Source organism: Anolis sagrei, chromosome 3 (genome assembly GCF_037176765.1).
Source record: "Anolis sagrei isolate rAnoSag1 chromosome 3, rAnoSag1.mat, whole genome shotgun sequence".
Classification (NCBI taxonomy): Eukaryota; Metazoa; Chordata; class Lepidosauria; order Squamata; family Dactyloidae; genus Anolis; species Anolis sagrei.
In genome coordinates, this window is record NC_090023.1 from 3,805,922 (window position 1) to 3,826,429 (window position 20,508).

A 20,508-nucleotide genomic window follows, 5' to 3' on the forward strand; every position below is an offset into this window, starting at 1 on the left:
TGAGGAGCGGCTTAAGGAGCTGGGCATGTTTAGCCTGAAGAAGAGAAGGATGAGAGGAGATATGATAGCCATGTATAAATACATGAGAGGAAACCACAGGGAGGAGGAGGAAGCAAGCTTGTTTACTGCTTCCCTGGAGACTAGGACGCAATGGAGCCATGGCTTCAAACTACAAGAGAGGAGATTCCATCTGAACATGAGGAAGAACTTCCTGACTGTGAGAGCCGTTCAGCAGTGGAACTCTCTGCCCCGGAGTGTGGTGGAGGCTCCTTCTTTGGAAGCTTTTAAACAGAGGCTGGATGGCCATCTGTCAGGGATGCTTTGAATGCAATATTCCTGCTTGTTGGCAGGGGGTTGGACTGGATGGCCCAGGAGGTCTCTTCCAACTCTAGAATTCTATGTTTCTAAGAGTGCTGCCTTTGAAAGTGTTTTGTATATGCATTTTGTGTTGTGGCTGAGCTAGTTTCCGACTATGAGGATGATGGGATTCAGATTCCTGTTGGGTTTCAGCTTCCTGGCTCTTTGTCTGTGCCTCAAATCTCTGAGCCTGCTTCCGAGGCTCCCACAGACAATGCAGTGTCAACACAGCTGTTTTCACCAGAAAGGAATTTTAACGAAGGAAAGAGCGGCCAGGTGCCTTCCCACGATGATACCAAAAGTATTGATAAGGATTTGACCCGAGAAGCTCGCCTTGATCTCTGGGTCTTTCTCCTTCTCTTCCATCCTTTGGTCTTTCCTTCCTTCTCTCTTTCCTTCCTTCTTCCCTTCCCTCCTTCCCTTCCTTCTCTCTTTCCTCTCTTTCCCTTTTTCTCCCTATCTCCATTCCCTTCCACCCTTTTGTCCTTCCTTCCTTCCCTCTTTCCTCCCTATTCTTCCTCTCTCTTTCCTTCTTCCTTCCCTCCCTCTTTCTCCTTTTTTCCTTTTCTTTTTCCTTCCTTCATCCTTTCTTTCCTTCCTTCCTTCCTTCCTTCCTTCCTTCCTTCCCTTTTGTCTTTCTTTCCTTCTCTCTTTCCTTTATCCTTCCCTTCCTTCCTTCAATCCTTCTCTTCATCCCTGTCTTCCTTCTTTTTTTCCTACTTTCTTCCATCCTTTTCTTCCATCCTTTTCTTCCATCATTGCCTTCCACCATTCATTCCCTCCTTCCTTCCCTTTTGTCTTTCTTTCCTTCGCTTTTTCCTTTATCCTTCCCGTCCTTCCTTCCATCTTTCTCTTCACCCCTTTCTTTCTTCCTTCTCTTTTTTCTTCCTTTCTCCTTCCTTTCCTTCCATCCTTCCCTTTCACCATTTCTTCCTTCCTTCTTTCCCTTTTGTCTTTCCTTCCTTCCCTCTTTCCCCTTCCTTCCCTTTCTCCCTTTCATCCTTCCTTCCTTCCTTCTTTCCTTCTTCATTCCCTTCCTTCCTTACATCCTTCCCTTTTGTCTTTCTTTCCTTCTCTCTTTCCTTTACCTTTCCCTTCCTTCCATCCTTCTCTTCATCCGTTTCTTCCTTCTCTTTTTTCTTCCTTTCTCCTTCCTTTCCTTCCATCCATCCCTTCCACCATCCTTCCCTTCCTCCATTTCCTCCCTTCCCTTTTGTCTTTCCTTCCTTCCCTCTTTCCCCTTCCTTCCCTTCCTCCCTTTCATCCTTCCTTCCTTCCTTCTTACCTTCTTCATTCCCTTCCTTCCTTCCATCCTTCCCTTTTGTCTTTCTTTCTTTCCTTCTCTCTTTCCTTTATCCTTCCCTTCCTTCCTTCAATCCTTCTCTTCATCCCTTTCTTCCTTCCTTCTCTTTTTTCTTCCTTTCTCCTTCCTTTCCTTTCATCCTTCCCTTCCACCATTTCTTCCTTCCTTCTTTCCCTTTTGTCTTTCCTTCCTTCCCTCTTTCCCCTTCCTTCCCTTCCTCCCTTTCATCCCTTCTACCTTCTTACCTTCTTCATCCCCTTCCTTCCTTCCTTCCATACTTCCCTTTTGTCTTTCCTTCCTTCCCTCTTTTGTCCCTCCTTCCCCCTCTCCCCCTTTCTCCTTCCATCCTTCCCTTCCACCATTTCTTCCTTCCTTCTTTCCCTTTTGTCTTTCCTTCCTTCCCTCTTTCCCCTTCCTTCCCTTCCTCCCTTTCATCCCTTCTACCTTCTTACCTTCTTCATCCCCTTCCTTCCTTCCTTCCATACTTCCCTTTTGTCTTTCCTTCCTTCCCTCTTTTGTCCCTCCTTCCCCCTCTCCCCCTTTCTCCTTCCATCCTTCCCTTCCTCCCTTTCATCCTTCTTCCCTTCCTTTCTTCTCTTTTTTCTTTCCTTCCTTTCCTCTTTCCTCCCTACTTCTCTCCCTCTTTCTCCTTCCATCCTTACTTTCCTTCTTCCCTTCCTTTCTTCTCTTTTTTCTTTCCTTCCTTTCTTCTTTCCTCCCTCTTTCTCTCCCTCTTTCTCCTTCCATCCTTCCCTTCCTCCCTTTCGTCCTTCTTCCCTTCCTTTCTTCTCTTTCTTTCCTTCCTTCCTTCTTTCCTCCCTCCTTCTCCCCCCTCTTTCTCCTTCCATCCTTCCCTTCTTCCCTTTCATCCTTCTTCCCTTCCTTTCTTCTCTTTCTTTCCTTCCTTCCTTCTTTCCTCCCTCCTTCTCTCCCTCTTTCTCCTTCCATCCTTCCCTTCCTCCCTTTCGTCCTTCTTCCCTTCCTTTCTTCTCTTTCTTTCCTTCCTTCCTTCTTTCCTCCCTCCTTCTAACCCTCTTTCTCCTTCCATCCTTGCTTTCCTCCCTTTTGTCTGCCTTTCCTTCTCTCTTTCCTTTCTCCTTTCCTTCCTTCCTTCCATCACCAGGCAGCCAGTCCTCCAAGCAGGGAGTGCTAGCATGTGGCTCCCAAGTCTGTCAGGGGTGCATTGAATGCAATATTCCTGCTTCTTGGCAGATTGGGGTTGGACTAGATGGCCCATGAGGTCTCTTCCAACTCTTTGATTCTATGATTCTATGATTCTAAAGCTTTCCTGGGCCTGATCTAAATCATTCTTGGGAAGGAATTCTTCAGGACAATGGACAGTTCCTTGAAAGCCCTGGCTGCTACACACCTGACCTTGGCTCTCCTGCTTCTCCATGTCTTCGCTTTAAGATGCACGCTTTTGAATTCTTTTTCTTGTTTTGTTTGTTGCAGCTCTGAGAAAACAAACTGGAACTCTTATCAGAAGAGATGAAAACATCTATTGATGCTGCGCTGGAGACCTAATTCATGCTGGTTTTCTCTGAACCATTGTTTGTTTCTAAGTAACGCCGCTCCTCCACTTCCAACCGAACAAACCAACACCCAGCTCTATCCTTCCTTTTGCAAAGGGATTCACGCTCTAGGTACACAGAAGGCTAGACTTGGAAGGGAACCCTAAAGGTCATCAAGTCCTACCCACATTTGGCATACAGGAGCACACAATCCAAGCCCTTCAGACAGAGGTCCATCTTGCATCTGGTTTAAAACCTACAAAGAAGGAGATTCCACTGGACTCCCAAACAAAAACATTTCTCACTATAATTGGAAGGGTCCCCCAAAGGCCACCCAGTCCAACCCTATTCTCCAATGCAGAAATGCAAAAGATAAGCACTCCCAACAGATGTTCATCCAGGTTCTCCAAAGAAAGAGGGTTCTCCTTAATCTTGGGATCCCAGAGATGTTGAGGGCCAGGAAAATGGGTCCACAGTTGGCCACAACACGGAGGCAAATTGATTATAAAAGGAGGAATCAACAGGAGGAATCTGCTTTGGTTAGACCACGTTACCTGGAATATTGTGTCCAATTCTGGGCACCAGAATTTAAGAGAGATATTGACAAGCTGGAATGTGTCCAGAGGAGGGCGACTCAAATGATCAAGAGTCTGGAGAACAAGCCCTATGAGGAGCGGCTTAAGGAGCTGGGCATGTTTAGCCTGAAGAAGAGAAGGCTGAGAGGAGATATGATAGCCATGTATAAATATGTGAGAGGAAGCCACAGGGAGGAGGAGGGAGCAAGCTTGTCTTCTGCTTCCCTGGAGACTAGAACACGAAACAATGGCTTCAAACTACAAGAGAGGAGATTCCATCCGGACATGAGGAAGAACTTCCTGACTGTGAGAGCCGTTCAGCAGTGGAACTCTCTGCCCCGGAGTGTGGTGGAGGCTGCTTCTTTGGAAGCTTTTAAACAGGCTGGGTGGCCATCTGTCAGGGGTGATTTGAATGCAATATTCCTGCTTCTTGGCAGAATGGGGTTGGACTGGATGGCCCAGGAGGTTTCTTCCAACTCTTTGATTCTATGATTCTAGTAGCTAGTGGTTTCCATTTCTGTAGGATTGAAAATCCACTCCAGGGTTTAACCTATGCTTCAAAGTAGCTCTCCAAGGTGCTTAATCCTTTCTCCCAAATAGCCTCAGCTCCTTGGAAAGCTCTTTTAAAGCTCTGCAAAATCTGGAGTGGATTTACCAGTCAAGCCGGTGGAAAGCTCAGGGCTTAGGAAAGGGAAAGAAAAGGGGGAAGAAGGAAAGGAGGAGGTTGCGTCATACCTCTGTAAGCACATATAAAGACCCTAGAATCATGGAATCCTAGAGTTGGAAGGCCATCCAATCCAGCTCCCTTTTATCAGGAAGGAATGCAGAATCTAAGCTCTCCCAACAGATGGCCATTTAACCTCTGCTTAAAAACCTACCAAGAAAGAAGCACCACCAGATTCCAAGGCAGCAATGGATCCCAGTGTTGAATATCTCATACGATCAGGACATTGTATTGTCGAAGGCAAGAGCTGCAAGACTGAGAACAAGCCACAAGAATAAAGACGAAGATCCACCCAGAGGAAAAGTGTTCTTGCCAGACATCAAGGGAACCACTGACCGCAGAGGGAAGCTGATGAGGAAACACAACATACAAACAATCTACAAACCCACCAAGAAAATCCAACCAATGCTACGTTCAGCAAGGGACAAGAGGGACCCTCTCATTTCTGCAGGAGTCTACCATATCCCATGCAGCTGTGGACAAGTCTACAGAGGGACCATCAAACACAGCAGCATCAACCAACCACGAATCAAGGAACATGAAAGGCAGTGCAGGGTAATTCAACCAGAGAAGTCAGCCATAGCAGAGCACCTGAGGAAACAACCTGGACACAGCATGTTATTTGAGAGCACAGAAATGCTGGACCACTCTCACAACCACCACGTCAGGCTACACAGAGAAGCCATTGAAATCCACAAGAAGTGTGCTCGCTTCGGCAGCACATATACTAAAATTGGAACGATACAGAGAAGATTAGCAAGAGAAATCCACAAGAAGCAGGTGGACAATGTCAACAGAAAGGAGGAAACCATGAAAATGAACAAAATCTAGCTACCAGTATTAAAAAAACTCTAAAATTACAACAGCACAACAACAGAGAGGAAACAAACAAGGACATCTAATCACCTCTCAACAAAAGTTTGCTCCAGGCACTGTCAGGCCATTATATGCTAATCAAGGTGTTCAATTGAAACATGCACACCTAGCTTCAGCAGACAAGAATCCCTGGTCATTCCACAGATATATAAACCCTTATTCCTAGTTCCAACAGACCTCACTACCTCTGAGGATGCTTGCCATAGATGCAGGCGAAACGTCAGGAGAGAATGCCTCTAGACCATGGCCATATACCTACAACAACATCAGGGCATTCTTTCAAATATTCAGATGGGATCTCTTTTCCTGCAGCTTGAATCCACAACTCAAATGTATCCTGGTCTCTGCAGTAGCAGAAAAACAGCCAGCTCCCTCTTCTCCGTGACACCCCTCCAAAGATTTCAGGATTCCTATTATACCACCTCTCGGCCTTCTTTTCTCCAAGCTAAACAGCTCCTTCAGCTGTTCCACAGAGGGATTCATAGTTTTCAGACCTTGGGCCATTTGGGTGAGCCTTCTCCAGACCCTCCTTATCTGGTTCACATTCATATCTTGAACTGCTTTGCCCAGAAATGGAGACAAGGTCATTCCAGGCGAGGCTTTACCAAATAATAATAGAGTGAGACTATAACTTTACTCAGTGTCTGTTCTGTCGCACGCTGGGCCTGTGAAGAATTTCCTTTAGAAGAGGACGTGCAACCTTTGCCCAGCAGGAAGGGGGCCTAAAGAGAAGTTCTCAGAGGTTTTCCACCACTAATAGTCTTTAGATGGCTTGTGAAGTACAATAAAGTCTTTTATTAATGAACAATCAAACAGAAACTTCTCTTGTCTTCAGAAAGTTAAACAAATGATTCCAGGCTTTTAGGCAACTGGTGAATTCCTAATCTTGCCCACAAAGGACAGGCAACTGTCTTCAATAACTTCTTCTTTAATGGAAAATCCCCTTTTTAACTTCTCCCAGGCTGTCTGTAATCAAACCCTTACTGATGTGGGCTCCGCTACCGGGTCGAACTGCATCTCGAACACCGAGTGGACCTACCAGTAAAGGCTTAGATGTTCTCCAGCTGGAGTTCTTTGGTCTTTAGGGCTGTTTTCCTGGAAATCTTTGGAGACTCTTAAGACTGTTTTCCCCCGGAAAGTCCTCAAAGCTTTGGGGAGGCTTCCCTGGAGCTCTCTGGTTTACTCTTAAGACTGTTCTCCTCCAGAAAATCTTTAAAGTTGAAGCTTTTGTACAGGGGAAGCTTGCACACATCCTGTACATAGCTTTCCTTGCTGAGACTAACTAAAAATGGCTCCATTCCCTTCCCAATTGCCCTGAGCAAGGGGCGGAACCTAAACTTAACGATGATGGACAGGTGACTTACCCTATGACTGCAACCTATCTGCAGAGTCCCTGAAACCTAGGACTGCAAGCAAACATTAAATATAAAGCAAATAAATTTGGAGCTCCTGGTACGGCGGTACCAGCACAACGTCAACACTATATTCCTCTTAATGCAGCCTAGAACTGCATTGGCCTTTTGAGCTGCTGCATCACATTATTGATTCATAGAATTAAAGAGTTGGAAGAGACCTCCTGGGCCATCCAGTCCAACCCCATTCTGCCAAGAAGCAGGAAGATTGCATTCAAAGCACCCCTGACAGATGGCCATCCAGCCTCTGTTTAAAAGCTTCCAAAGAAGGAGCCTCCACCACACTCCGGGGCAGAGAGTTCCACTGCTGAACGGCTCTCACATGATTCATGTTCAGCTTGTGGTCCACAAAGACTCCTAGATCCCTTTAACAGGGACTATTTCCAATCCAGGTGCCACCCATCCTATATCTGCACATTGCATTTTTATTGCCAAAGTATAGTACCATACATGCCTCCCTGTTGGAGTTCATTTTGTTAGTTTTGCCTAATCAGTTCCCTAATCTACAGGATGCCTTAGAATCCACTTGGATGTTGGCATGCTTTGGCAGCCAAAGAGGTCCTATGGTTCAGTCACTGCTGGGCTGCTGCACTGATAATGGGGACCCCCTGGTAGGCAAAGTGGGGGTGTTCCAGCTACCGAAAGAGCTCCTTTGAAGCCACAGCCCCTAAGGAGCCTTTGTAGGAGAGCAAAGAGGGCATTCCAGCTGGGAAAGTCCTGCTGAGCCAAATGCACTGCCTCTGCTGCAAGTCAGGACAACAAAAGGGAGAACGGCTGGAGACAAATGCCTGGGAGGAACATCCTGGAGGAGAAGGAACAGCACATTCCCTGCACTTAACACCTGGAATGGCATGCCACGTGGAACAGAGACATTGCAAAGGGAACCACAGGGTGACACTTCACCTGGAATCATTCAAGAGAGAAACTGGGCATGTCCACAGAAAGGCAAACAAGATGGTGAGCAGGTAAGTATGAGAAGGTAAGGAAAGAGGCAGTGGATCCACTCCAGGTTTCAGTCCAGCCTTTAAAGGCGGTATCCAAGGTGCTGAACCTTATACCCAAAAGAGTTTCAGCATCTTGGGCAGTTCAAGGTATCCAAAACATGGGGTGGGTCCATGGCTCACTGACATGAGGTTCACCTCCTGCCTCTCATGATCCCTGTGTGCTTTTATAAAACAATTGCATAGAGCAGAGGTTCTCATACAGTGCTCCATGGAGCCCTTAGTTTTGATAGAATCATAGAATTGGAAGAGGCCTCATGGGCCATCCAGTCCAACTCCATTCTGCCAAGAAGCAGGAATATTGCATTCAAAGCACCCCCAACAGATGGCCATCCAGTCTCTGTTTAAAAGCCTCCAAAGAAGGGGCCTCCACCACACTTCGGGGCAGAGAGTTCCACTGCTGAACAGCTCGCACAGTCAGGAAGTTCATACTCATGTTCAGGTGGAATCTCTCCTTTCTTGCAGTTTGAAGCCATTGCTCCATTGAAGCCATATAACCCAAAAAAGTGTACAACAACCCAGTGATTCCGGCCATAAAAGCCTTCGACAATACATTGCTCCATTGCGTCCTGGTCTCCAGGGCAGCAGAAAGGAAGCTTCCTCCCTCCTCCCTAGGACTTCCTCTCACATACTTATACGTGGCTGTCATGTCTCCTCTCAGCCTTCTCTTCTGAAGACTAAACTTGCCCAGCTCTTGAAGCCACTCCTCATAGGGCTTTTTCTCCAGACCCTTGATCATTTTAGTCACCCTCCTCTGGACACATTCCAACTTAGAATCAACATTTTCCTTCAATTATGGTGCCCAGAATTGGACACAGTATTCCCTGCATTTAACATCTAGAATGGCATGTCATGTTGGACAGAGACCTTGCAAAGGGGACCACATTTCCTCTGGAATCATTCAAGACAGAAACAGAATGTGTCCACAGAAAGGCAAACAAGATAATGAGCAGGTAAGTATAAGAAGATAGAAACATAGAATCATAGAATCATAGAATCGAAGAGTTGGAAGAGACCTCCTGGGCTATTCAATTCAACCCCATTCTGCCAAGAAGCAGGAACATTGCATTCAAATCACCCCTGACAGATGGCCATCCAGCCTCTGTTTAAAAGCTTCCAAAGAAGGAGCCTCCACCACACTCTGGGGCAGAGAGTTCCACTGCTGAACGTCTCTCACAGTCAGATAAAGAGGTTGTGAATCCATTCCAAGTTTCAGTCCAGCCTTTAAAGGCGGTGCTGAACCTTATACTCCAAGACTCTGGATTCTCTCCCCTAGCGGCTTCATGTAGATGTTAAGGAACATAGGGCACAGTATTGATCCCTACAGGACCCCACAAGACAATGGTTATGGGGTCAAGCAGGTGGCCCCCAACAACATGTTCTGGGAGCGGCCTTCTCGGAAGGACGAGAGCTACCTCCAAGGCCCATACCCACGAGGTGTCCCAGAAGGATACCATGGTCAACTGTATTGAAAGCCACTGAGAGGTCCAGCAGAACCAAAAGGACACACTCCCCCATCTAGCTCCTGGCATAGATCATCTACTAAAGCGACCAAGGCTATTTCGGTGCCATGTCCCGGCCTAAAGCCAGACTGTGCCAGATCTAGATAATCAGTGTCCTCCAACTGATTAAACATCCAAATGAAATGAAACACAGACATATTAAAATGCATACTTAAAGCCAATAAAACAATTAAAAGTATCTATTAAAATACATAAAACACCTCTATACCTTGGTCTTAAAAACATTCATCTTTCAAAGCCTGTCCGAAAAGAAAGGCTGGAAGAAGAGCAGGGAGGAGATATAGAACGTATCTTTGGGCAAATCCAATAAGCAACCTTGAAGCTATGAGAAGTTAGTGGGCAACCCTAACTTACAATATTCCAGCTTCTTGGCAGGGGGTTGAATTGGATTGCCCATGAGGTCTCTTCCAACTCTTTGTTTCTATGATTCTATGAACCCTCTCAGCCAGAGGAAGGCAATGCCAAACCAGCTCTAGACAAAACTCTTCGAGGAAACTCCATAGAGTCGCCATCAATTGGAAAGGACTGATGGTGACGTGCGGCTCGAGAGCAGTACGTGTGAAAAAGATCTTGGGGTCCTCGTGGACAACAAGTTAAACATCAGCCAACAAAGTAATGTGCCGGCAAAAAAAGGCAATGGGTTTTTTGTCCTGCATCAAGAGGAGTCTAGATCCAGGGAAGTCCTGCTCCCCATGCTCTATTCTGCCTTGGTTAGACCACACCTGGAATCCCACTGTGTCCAATTCTGGGCACCACAATTGAAAGGAGATGTTGACTCTAAGCTGGAATGTGTCCAGAGGAGGGCGACACAAAGGATCCAGCGTCTGGAGAACAATCCCCATGAGGAGCGGCTTAAAGAGCTGGGCATGTTTAGCCTTCAGAAGAGAAGGCTGAGAGGAGACAGGTTAAAGAGGTGAGGGGAAGTCCTAGGGAGGAGGGAGCAAGCTTCCTTTCTGCTGCCCTGGAGACTAGGACGCAATGGAGCAATGGATTCAAACTACAAGAAAGGAGATTCCATCTGAACATGAGGAAGAACTTCCTGACTGTGAGAGCCGTTCAGCAGTGGAACTCTCTGCCCCAGAGTGTGGTGGAGGCTCCTTCTTCGGAAGCTTTTAAACAGAGGCTGGATGGCCATCTGTCAGGGCTGATTTGAATGCAATATTCCTGCTTCTTGGCAGAATGGGGTTGGACTGGATGGCCCATGAGGTCTCTTCCAACTCTTGGATTCTATGATTCTATGAAAGGAGATTCCACCTGAACATTAGGAAGAACTTCCTGACTGTGAGAGCCGTTCAGCAGTGGAACTCTCTGCCCCGGAGTGTGGTGGAGGCTCCTTCTTTGGAAGCTTTTAAACAGAGGCTGGATGGCTATCTGTCAGGGGTGATTAGAATGCAATATTCCTGCTTCTTGACAGAAAGGGGTTGGACTGGATGGCCCATGAGGTCTCTTCCAACTCTAGGATTCTAGGATTCTAAGAGCAGGGAGAAGATATAGAACATAACTTTGGGCAAATCCAATAAGCAACCTTGAACAAATCCCCATAAAGCTATGAGAAGCTAGTGGGCAACCCTCTCAGCCACAGGAAGGCAATGTCAAACCAGCTCTAGGCAAAACTCTCCAAGGAAACCCCATCATAGGGTCACCATCAATTGGAAAGGACTTAAAGGCAAGCAAGAAGGTAACAATCAGGGCAAGGAAAGGTGGAGGGATGGCACCTGAGACACTCCTTGCATGGAAAATGGCACAGAAGAGCCCTCAGCCCCCCTGTTCAACTAGCACAGAGAACACAGTGCAACAGTCACCAGTCCTGGCAACATATTTGTGTCTAAATCATGTCAGATCAGCGATGGTCCATTACATCAGGAGCATGCAACACCGCCAACGGCTGTGGCCAAATGGGCATTTCTTGGTGCTCAGGAGCCAGCCTCCTTTTTCTCACACAATCGTTCTTCCTGGGCCCTGGAGACTTACTCTTTGATGAAATAAAAAAGTGATTCATCCCCATTAATCATCCCAGTGTCTGAAAAGGAGTTTGTTGCAGTTGCTTATCAGTGTGTTTAGTGCATGCTGGTCCTGTTCTTACACTAGTGGTTTTGCTTTACTGCTATGCATCACAGACAAGTTGACTTATGGCAACCCCACGAATGAGAGTCCACTGACCTCAATAGGCTTCCAAGTTAACCCAACATCCACAGCTTTGCTCAGGCGTTGCAAAGTCAGGGCAGCCAGGACTCCATTAATAGGAGTCCATTCATTAATACTTCGACCGTTCTTCAGCTCGACTATATGGCAAGCAAATCAATTTCCTTGCCACAAATACCTGGAATATTGTGTCCAATTCTGGGCACCACAATTCAAGAAAGATATTGACAAGCTGGAATGTGTCCAGAGGAAGGCATCTAAAATGATCAAGGGTCTGGAGAACAAGCCCTATGAGGAGCGGCTTAAGGAGCTGGGCATGTTTAGCCTGAAGAAGAAGGCTGAGAGGAGATATGATAGCCATGTATAAATATGTGAGAGGAAGCCACAGGGAGGAGGAGGGAGCAAGCTTGTTTTCTGCTTCCTTGGAGACTAGGACGCAATGGAACAATGGCTTCAAACTACAAGAAAGGAGATTCCATCTGAACATGAGGAAGAACTTCCTGACTGTGAGAGCCGTTCAGCAGTGGAACTCTCTGCCCCGGCGTGTGGTGGAGGCTCCTTCTTTGGAAGCTTTTAAACAGAGGCTGGATGGCTATCTGTCAGGGGTGATTAGAATGCAATATTCCTGCTTCTTGACAGAAAGGGGTTGGACTGGATGGCCCATGAGGTCTCTTCCAACTCTTTGATTCTATGATTCTAAGAGCAGGGAGGAGATATAGAACATAACTTTGGGCAAATCCAATAAGCAACCTTGAACAAATCCCCATAAAGTTATGAGAAGCTAGTGGGCAACCCTCTCAGCCACAGGAAGGCAATGTCAAACCAGCTCTAGACAAAACTCTCCAAGGAAACCCCATCATAGGGTCACCATCAATTGGAAAGGACTTAAAGGCAAGCAAGAAGCTAACAAGAAGGTAGCAAGAAGGGCAAGGAAAGGTGGAGGGATGGCACCTGCGACACTCCTTGCATGGAAAATGGCACAGAAGAGCCCTCAGCCCCCCTGTTCAACTAGCACAGAGAACACAGAACCGTAGTCACCAGCCCAGGCAACGTATTTGTGTCTAAATCATGTCAGATCAGCGATGGTCCATTACATCAGGAGCATGCAACACCGGCGCTGGCTGTGGCCAAATGGGCATTTCTTGGTGCTCAGGCGCCAGCCTCCTTTCCTCACACAATCTTTCTCCCTGGGCCCTGGAGACTTACTCTTTGATGAAATAAAAAAGTGATTCATCCCAATTAATCATCCCAGTGTCTGAAAAGGAGTTGTTGCAGTTGCTTATCAGTGTGTTTAGTGCATGCTGGTCCTGTTCTTACACTAGTGGTTTTGCTTTACTGCTATGCATCACAGACAAGTTGACTTTGACTTATGGCAACTCCACGAATGGGAGGCCACTAAGCCCTCTGACCTCAAAAGACTTCCAAGTTAACCCATCATCCACAGCTTTGCTCAGGCGTTGCAAAGTCAGGGCAGCTAGGACTCCATTAATAGGAGTCCATTCATTAATACTTTGACTGTTCTTCAGCTCGACTATACGGCAAGCAAATCAATTTCCTTGCCACAAATACCTGGAATATTGTGTCCAATTCTGGGCATCACAATTCAAGAAAGATATTGACAAGCTGGAATGTGTCCAGAGGAGGGCATCTAAAATGATCAAGGGTCTGGAGAACAAGCCCTACGAGGAGCGGCTTAAGGAGCTGGGCATGTTTAGCCTGAAGAAGAAGGCTGAGAGGAGATATGATAACCATGTATAAATATGTGAGAGGAAGCCACAGGGAGGAGCAAGCTTGTTTTCTGCTTCCCTGGAGACTAGGACGCAATGGAACAATGGCTTCAAACTACAAGAAAGGCGATTCCATCTGAACATGAGGAAGAACTTCCTGACTGTGAGAGCCGTTCAGCAGTGGAACTCTCTGCCCCGGAATGTGGTGGAGGCTCCTTCTTTGGAGGCTTTTAAACAGAGGCTGGATGGCCATCTATCAGGGGTGATTTGAATGCAATATTCCTGCTTCTTGGCAGAATGGGGTTGGACTGGATGGCCCATGAGGTCTCTTCCAACTCTTTGATTCTATGATTCTATGATTCTATGAGTCCATTCATTACTACTTTGACTGTTCTTCAGCTCGACTATATGACAAGCAATTTCCTTGCCACAAAAGCTAACCCCACGGGCCTGGCTGTGCCTTCCACATGTCATTGGCAAGCTACTATATGGCCTATCCTGCCCGCAACACACTAATGTTGGGGATCAGCAGCAAGATGCTGGGGATGCTGTGGATTCTGTCTCAGAGGATGAGGGGAATGATGGATTTTTCACTGAGTCTGTGTGTGATTAGGCTGAATCAAAGGCAGAAAAGCAGGCTGTAGGTCAGAGAGAAGGGCCGACAGCAGCAGATGTTTGGGTTCCGTTTCTCTTGAGAATCAGCCTTCACGGCCTTCAGACAATGGGGAGTTGTCCCGCGATATGAGATTAGGTCTCTGCTCAGAGAGAGCAAAAGAAAGGTTAATTAGAAGGTCAGAAAGACTTCATCAGAAACAGTCCTTAAAACTCAGGTACTTCTTGGCCAGATTCGAGTTCAGATTAAGTGATGCTTTCCTGGTCTCTTCAGAGCAGACAACTTTGCCTTAAAATCAAGTTCATGTTTAGCTCTCAAGTTGCCTATGTTCCTGAAATAGTTTTGTCTTGGATAAGTTCCAGTTCTCATGCCTATGGATTTATGAATTCATGCCTCTGCTCTTGACTTCATGGATTTCATGTGCCTTGCATTCATGGATTACTTGTATTTTGCTGCCTTGGACTACTAATCTTTGCATTTTGGACTACTATTATAGCATAGCGCCTTTTCTACTATATTGTCGAAGGTTTTCATGGCCAGGATCACTGGGTAGTTGTAGGTTTTTTGGGCTATATGGCCATGTTCTAGAAGCATTCTCTCCTGACGTTTCACCTGCATCTGTGGCAGGCATCCCCAGAGGTTGTGAGGTCTGTTGGAAACTAGAAAAAATGGATGTATATGTCTGTGGAACGTCCAGGGTGGGAGAAATAACTCTTGTCTGTTAGAGCTAGGTGTGGATGTTTCAATTGGCCACCTTGATTAGCATCTGATAGCCTGAAAGTTTTTAGGTGTAGCTTGTTACTGCCTAGGGGAATCCTTTGTTTAGAGGTGATTAGCTGTCCCTGATTGTTTCTTGTCTGGAGTTCCCCTGTGTTTGAGTTTTGTTCTTAATTTACTGTTATATTTTTTTTAATACTGGTAGCCAAAACGTCAGGAGAGAATGTTTCTAGAACATGGCCATACAGTCCAAAAAAACCTACAACAACCTTTTCTACTCTTTTTAGGGAATTGCCATTTCCCTTGCTGTAAATACTTTTGTAAATAAACGGTAGTTAGCTACTTCTAGGCTCTGTGTGATGCTGGGTGAAGAGGTGTTTCACAGCTAGAGCACAACAACTAGAAGCATTGTTGTTGCCTCGGGTAATGGTAGGAATTTTAATCCTCCTTTTACCTCTGTTTTTCCCACCTACTCCACGCTGTATTTGGAGAAACCTGGCACAATTGGTTGAGAACGGCACCTATGAATAGAATCACAGAGTTCAAAGGGACCCCCAAAGGCCATCCAGTCCAACGCCCTTCTGTAAGGCAGGAAGACACAATTGAAGCCCTCCCAACAGATGGCCATCCAGTCTCTGCTTAAATATCTTCAAAGGTAGAAGGAAAGGGGAAAATCAGAGTGGAACATGTGGTACCATTGTCCTTAAAGGCATAGAACTAATGATTTGGAAGGAACCTCAAAGGCCATCTAGTCCAGCCCTATTCTGCCAGGGAGGAAAAACACAATCCAAGTCCTCCCAACAGACAGCCATCCAAAATGGAAACTCCACCAGACTCTCAGGCAGCATCAAGCTGGAATGTGTCCAGAGGAAGGCGACGAAAATGATCAAGGGTCTGGAGAACAAGCCCTATGAGGAACGGATTAAAGAGCTGGGCATGTTTAGCGTGAAGAAGAGACGGCTGAGAGAAAACAAGATAGCCATGTATAAATATGTGAGAGGAAGCCACAGGGAGGAGGGAGCAAGCTTGTTTTCTACTTCCCTGGAGACTAGGACGCAGAACAATGGCTTCAAACTACAAGAGAGGAGATTCCATCTGAACATGAGGAAGAACTTCCTGACTGTGAGAGCCATTCAGAAGTGGAACTCTCTGCCCCGGAGTGTGGTGGAGGCTCTTTCTTTGGAAGCTTTTAAGCAGAGGCTGGATGGCCATCTGTCAGGGGTGATTTGAATGCAATATTCCTGCTTCTTGGCAGAATGGGGTTGGACTGGATGGCCCAGGAGGTCTCTTCCAACTCTTTGATTCTATGATTCTATGAAAGGAGATTTCACCTGAACATTAGGAAGAAATTCCTGACTGTGAGAGCCGTTCAGCAGTGGAACTCCCTGCCCCGGAGTGTGGTGGAGGGTCCTTCTTTGGAAGCTTTTAAACAGAGGTTGGATGGCCATCTGTCAGGAGTGCTTTGAATGCAATTTTCCTGCTTGTTTGCAGAAGGGGGTTGGACTGGATGGCCCATGAGGTCTCTTCCAACTCTACGATTCTATGATCACCTTCCACAGTCCAACACAGGGACAACTTGGGTCCTCCAGGAGCTTTGGACTGCAACTCCCACAATCCCTAACAGCCTCAGGCTTAAGCAGCTGAGGGAAAAGGGGAAGGGCCTGAGGTTGTTAGGAATTGTGGGAGTTGCAGTCCAGAACACCTGGAGGGCCCCAAGTTGTCCCATTCCTGGTCCAACAGGTCTTACCATCTGTGTCCCCTCTCAGCCTTCTCTTCTCCAAGGTCAGCACACTCTGCTAATCCTCATAAGGAGTCATAGTTTCCAGACTTTGGCCATTTTGGCCTCCCTTCTCCGCATGCATCCCTATGACCCCATAAGTGAACTCTGGGCTCCAACGCACGGCAGCTGTCAATAATGATTCTGTTGGATAATCAAATTCTCCATGCCAGGCAGACAATGCAATCTCTAACAAGTGCCTGTCCCTGACCGACTTCATGCTCATGGTAATGTCCCTGGAATGCATTATCTTGGCAACCAGATCTCCATGCAATTTCATTAATGCTGGCATTAGCAAGAGGCCGGCACCGGAAAAAGAACACCAATCTTTGACTTTTGAAAGCAGGGATTTGAGGTTCAGCGCCCTCCCCTTTCTCATCTCTTCCCCACCCATTGCACAGAGGAGGACGAAAACACTCATTTGCACAGGATTTTCACCACATTGAGTCGAAATACCTGCCTGATATTAATATTTATTATTGTACTAGCTGTACCTGCCACGTATTGCTGTGGCCAACCTTCCCTCCCTCTTTCTCTCCTTCTTTCTCTCTCTCTTTCCTTCCTTCCCTCTTTTTCTTTCCCTTCCTCTTTCTTCCTTCTCTGTTTTTCTCATTTCCTTTGATCTTTGGTTCCATCCTTCCTTGTCTCTTTCCTTCCTTCTCTCCTTCCTTCCCTTTTTCACTTTTTTGTTTCCTTCTCTCCTTCCTTCCTTCTCTACCTTTCTTTCTTTCCTTTTCTCCTTCCCTCCTTCTCTCCCTCCTTCTCTCCTTCTGTCCTTCTCTACCCTTCTTTCTTTCCTTTCTTCTATCCTTCCCTCCTTCTTTCCCTTCTTCTTTCCCACTTTCTCTCCCTCCTTCTCAACTTTCCTCCTTCCTTCCTTCCTTCCTTCCTTCCTTCCTTCCTTCCTTCCTTCCTTCCTTCCTTCCCCTTTCTGTGTATGTGTTTTGTGTGTATATATGCATATATGTATATATATGTGTGTGTGTATATATATGTGTGTGTGTGTGTGTGGTTTTGCACATGCGTTTTAATGTTTTTTTGGGGTTTTTTTTTTGTTCTTTTGGCTTTTAAAGTCTCTTCTCTTCAAGTCAAAAGATCTGACCATGGTCCCTTTTCCCCAAATACTGCAGGATACATCTTTCATGACTTAATGCTATGGAATCCTGGGATCTGTAGTTTGGTGAGGCCCAAGCACTCTTTGGCAGAGAAAGGCTCAAGATCTTGTAATACTACAACCCCAGGGGACCAATAAGATGGAGCCATGGCGGTTCAAAGGGTGTCAAGCAGCATTCATTCAACCCTGTGATTTAGGGAAATCTGAAATACATCACCGCCTGAGCAAGTGCAGCATTTTTCCGAATGAAGCACAGAGTGTTTGAGGACTGGAACATCCGTAGGGTTACCAAGCTGCTTATTGATAAAGCCATTGTCTTCCCAACCCTACTATATGCCTGCGAAACGTGGACTGTCTACAGATGTCATACGCAACCCCTGGAACAAATCCATCAGTGCTGCCTCTGAAAAATCCTGCAAATCTCTTGGGAAGGCAGGTGGACAAATGTCAGCATACTGGAAGAAGCAAGTCCACCAGCATTGAAGTGATGGTCCTCCGCCATCAACTCTGCTGGACCAGCCACGTTGTCTGGATGCCCGACCACCGTATCCCGAAGCATTTACTCTACTCTCAACTCAAGAATAGAAAAAAAGGAATGTTAGTGGACAGGAAAAGAGGTTTAAAGATGGACTTAAACTAACCTCAAAACTGTGGCATAGACACTGAGAATTGGGACGCCCTGGGCCTTGAGTGCTCTAAGTGGAAGTCAGCTGTGACCAGCAGTGCTGCAGAATTCAGAGGCACGAACGGATGGTGAAAGGGAGAAATGTGCCAAAAGGAAGAAGGAGCATCAAGCCAACCCTGACCGGGACCGCTTTCCACCTGGAAACCAATGTCCTAACTGCGGGAGAACATGAATAAGGCTCCACAGCCACCTACGTATCCACCACCAAGACACTACACTTGGAAGGCCATCATACTCAGACAACGAGGGATCACCTAAGTAATAAGAATAAGAACAACAATCTTTTCCTACCTCTATAGCAGAGGTTTATTATTATTATTACATGAGAGAAGCCTCCCACAAGGATGGTAAGACATCAAAACATCCGGGCAACGTCCCCTGGGCAACGTCTTTGCAGACAGCCAATTGTCTCACACCAGAAGCGACTTGCAGTTTCTCAAGTCGTTCCTGACATGAAAAATTATTTATTTATTTATTTATTTATTTATTTATTTATTTATTATTGGTTATGTCCTCCTGACTGGCAGAAAGGAAGTTGGATGAACCAGCGATGCTCCTCCACCATCAACTCCGCTGGACCAGCCATGTTGTCAGAATGCTTGATCATCTCCCAAAACAGTTGCTCTACTCCAAACTCAAGAATGGAAAATGGAATGTTGGAGGACAGGAAAAGAGATTTAAAGAAGGGCTTAAAGCCAACCTCAAAAAAGGTGGCATAGACACCAAGAACTGCCCTTGAGTGCTCCAGCTGGAGGTCAGCTGTGACCAGTAGTGCTGCAGAATTCAAAGAGGCACGAATGAAGGACAAAAGGGAGAAACATGCCAAGAAGAAGGTGTGTCAAGCCAACCCCGATCAGGACCGCCTTCCATCTAGAAACCAATGTCCCCACTGCAGGAGAACATACGGGTCAAGAATAGGGCTCCACAACCACCTATGGCCCCACTGCCAAGACACCACATCTGGAAGACCAACATCCTCGAGCTACGAGGGATCATCTAAGTAAGTAATTTAGGCCTGCTCCCTTTTTCAGCCTTAATGCATGGTGACATGAAAGCAAAAGTGAAGGTGCCCCCTCCTCGGAACTATGCAAAACTGAATCTCACATTGTTACGGAGCATTGGAATTGTTGCAGAGCATTGCTATCTGAGCATTGTTTTCTTCAGGCTCTGCAAGGAGACGCTATCTCTTTCCCTTCACCTCTCAGCCAAGGAAATGAATTTCACACGCTCCCCATCTCCGATCCGTATCTGAGTCCTAGAGAACATTGGAAGAGGGGGCAAACTGCAGCGTGCAACAAAAACACAGGGAAACAAACATTGTATCCAGGCTTTGGGCAGTTTAGAAACGCTCAGCTGTCACACCCTTTTAGTTGATCCTAACTCATGTTCCTAGAGTGATTTGAGTTTGGTGGCGCCACTGGTCCTTCTCTGAGGATGAGAGTGTGACTTGACAGAAGGCAACCAATTGGGTTCTATGGCTAAGCAGGGTGTCAGACCTTCCTTCCTTCCTTCCTTCCTTCCTTCCTTCCTTCCTTCCTTCCCCTCTTCTTCCTTTTTTCCTCTCTGCCTCCTCCTTCTCTCTCTCCTTACTTCCTTCCTTCATTCATTCATTCCTTCCTCTCTCCCTCCTTCTTTCTTTCCCTCCTTCTTTCCTTCCCTTCTCTCCTTCCTTCCTTCCTCCCTCTTTCCTCCTATTCTCTTTCCTTCCTTCTTCTCTCCTTCCTTCCTCTCACCCTCCTTCCATCATCTTTCCTTCCTTCCCTCCCTCCTTCCTTCATTCCTTCCTGTCTCTCTCCTTTCCTTCTATTCTCTTTCCTTCCTTCTTCTCTCCTTCCTTCCTCTCACCCTCCTTCCTTCATCTTTCCTGCCTTCCTTCTTTTGTTCCTTCCTTCTCTCCCTCCTTCCTCCCTTCATTCCTTCCTTCCTGTCTCTCTCCTTTTCTTCTCCCTCTTCTTCCTTCCTTCCTTCCTTCCTTCCTCTCCTTCCTTCCTTCTCACTTTCCTTCCTCTTTCCTTCTATTCTCTTTCCTTCCTTCTTCTGTCCTTCCTTCCTCTCACCCTCCTTCCATCATCCTTCCTTCCTTCCTTCCTTCCTTCCTTCCTTCCTTCCTTCCTTCCTTCCTTCCTTCCTTCCTTCATTCTCTCCCTCCTTCCTTCATTCCTTCCTTCCTGTCTCTCTCCTTTCTTTCTCTCTTTCCTTCCTTCCTCCCTCCCTCCCTCCCTTCCTTCCTCTCCTTCCTTACTTCTCACCTTCCTTCCTCTTTCCTTCATACAATACATATATTGTATGTACATTACAAGCACTGAAATAAGAAAAATCAGGTTCTCTCTGTATTAGAAAGCCAAGCTGGCAGGACAAAGGGAAGCTGAAGGATCTGTATCCAAGGCACAGGCGGGGGGTGGGGGTGTGTGGCTTTTGGACATAATTTATTATTATTTTTATTTATTTAAA

General features: G+C 46.4%; 1 protein-coding gene and 1 pseudogene across 2 annotated transcripts in view; one reads left to right on the forward strand and one right to left on the reverse strand.

Annotated features, from left to right (window-relative positions):
- The window catches only part of PDE2A (phosphodiesterase 2A), a 505,312-nt gene that overhangs the window by 378,357 nt on the left and 106,447 nt on the right, over positions 1-20,508 (reverse strand). The window lies entirely within an intron of this gene.
- On the forward strand, positions 5,174-5,231 carry LOC137096762 (U6 spliceosomal RNA; annotated as a pseudogene).